The sequence below is a fragment of the Brassica oleracea genome, chromosome C7 (assembly GCF_000695525.1).
Source record: "Brassica oleracea var. oleracea cultivar TO1000 chromosome C7, BOL, whole genome shotgun sequence".
Taxonomy (NCBI): Eukaryota; Viridiplantae; Streptophyta; class Magnoliopsida; order Brassicales; family Brassicaceae; genus Brassica; species Brassica oleracea.
In genome coordinates, this window is record NC_027754.1 from 16,401,780 (window position 1) to 16,404,152 (window position 2,373).

Genomic DNA, 2,373 nt, shown 5'->3' on the forward strand with positions numbered 1-2,373 from the left:
TTGAAGTGGCCGAGCTTTTGGACATCTCCATTGTGAAGATTGATCCACCAATCCCTCCAAAGTCCCTCCCTAAGCTTGAGTCTCAAGGGATGTTCACCTTGCCTTGCTACCTTGATAAGCTCATTTTTGATGATGCTCTTGTTGATTCTGGTGCAAGTGTGAATGTGATCTCAATGGAGATGATGAAGAGTCTAGGGATTGAGAGCATGGAGCCAAACACATCTTCCCTACAGTTTGGAGATTCCTCTTCTACAACTCCTATTGGTCTCATCAAGGACTTCTCTTTGAAGATTGAAGCATGCACTATTCCTATAGATCTCACTGTTCTGAAGATGGCAACTGAGAAGAGAGTCCCATTGATCCTTGGCACTCCATTCCTCACAAAAGTGGGAGCTTGCATAGACTTTGCCAACAAGAAGGCACACTCCTAAATGTGAACAAAGCTGTCTCCTATCCACTACAATCCCCAAAGATGAATGTTGAGTATTATGGAACAATCACTTATGGAGCATCCTCCATCGAGAAGACCAAGGCTGAAGGGGTTGGTATTGAGACAGAAGTTCTTGCTGGAGAGTCCTCTAAAGAGCTGTGTGATGAGCACTTGGAAAGTGCTAAAAAGGAGGAGGTGAGTAGAGCCACAAAGGCTGCTCATGACAAGAAGAAGATTGTGAAAGAACCTCATCCTCCACCTCTTGATAAGATTCTTCACACTCTCACTCTCCACCCAATGAAGCTTAAGGATGGGGTCATTGAGTACAAAATCAAGTGCAAGGGAAGGTCTAAGCCATTCTCAAGTGCAAGGGCCATCATCACTCCTCAGCTCCAAAATGATCTAATCAAGCTTCAAGAGCTTCTCTCCCACGTCCTCACCATCACTCTTGAAGGTGGGAAGGACCCTCCCTCTCACTAGCCAAAGGAAGGAAAGTCAAGCTAGAGACTTAAAACAAGCTCACTTGGGAGGAAGTCCCATGGCTATACCTGTACATATCAGTAGGATCTTCGTTTTTAAGACCCTTGGGCTGAGGAGGAAAGCGGCCAGACATTGCTCCCTAGACACCACTGCCTTTTCCAACACTCCATCAGAGGTACTCCTTCACCTTAATCTTGTACATACAAGTTTATTTTTGCATATTGCTTTCCTTTGGGTATCTCTCCCATACTCACACAGAGACTGTGTGATTTAAGTGTGGGGGGAGGTACCAAGTATTTGATCATGTTTGCTTTGATGATTTTGAGTCTCATGCATTGCATTGTACATACATATATGCATAGAAAAACAAAAAAAATTGAAATTTTTGAATCATGTAGTTGCGTCACTTGCATTCTTAAGATTGAGTCTGGAGCATATAGGATGCATTCACTTGCATATGGAGCAGCTGATTGATATTGCCTTGTATAGAACACTGGTTTGCACTGAATTTGACACCCTAGTTAAACATATCAAGTAGCTTAAGCATCTTTTGAAAGGCTTGCATGCTTTGAGCCTTGAAAACTCTTCTTGGAACTTGTTTGCTTGCTTGATATTGGCATTGTTCTTGAAACCAGCTCCAACCTGAACTTAGACTTGACTGAACTTAATCTCTCTTGCATATGGGCATTTGCATATTTGATCATGGGTCTCATACACATTTGGGTTATCTTTCCCCATTGTACCACTCTTTGTTAACCCAAATGGCACTTCCTTACCCTTGAACCCTAGCCATTCTTTGAAGCCTACATTGATTTGCATGAGTGAGGCATCTTTTGATAGTTTGTCATGTGCAAAATCTTGAGAGTATTGGGAGAGACATGGATTTGTTCTCATCTCTTGCTAGCTTAGGTCATCACTTGAGCTAGCTTCTAGGATGGTGAGTGGGGTCTTTGTTCCTTAAAGGTTTATATCTTGGGTTTGGGAAGTGATAAAGTTGAGATTGATGAACAAAAGATTGTCATGAGAAAGAAAAGCCCTAGGGACCTAGAATAGAAAGATAAGAAAGCTCTTGATTGTATTGTTTGAGACATTCCGCCTCTATAAAAAAAAAGAAGAAAAAGAAAAAAAAAGAAAAAAAGAAAAAGAAAAGAAAAGAAAAAGAAAGATTCAATAAGATAGTGGGGAAGGGATAATAAAAAGTGTTAGAGCTTAGAAATGTGAAAAGTGAATAAGAGGTCCTTAGTGGTTGAGTCTTAAGAAAAAAATATTGTTCATTGGGTGAGTGATGTGAGTGTTTACCATTTTGGGTTATGGGATGAATGAAAATGGTGTAGAATTTGTAATCACTTAGGAATGAGGTAGAATGATGAGGATGGATCCATGTATGCATGAATTGCTCCTAGTCTTAGATAAATTTTGCATAATGATCAAGCTCCTTGATTCTTGAGTGATTGCCACCTTAA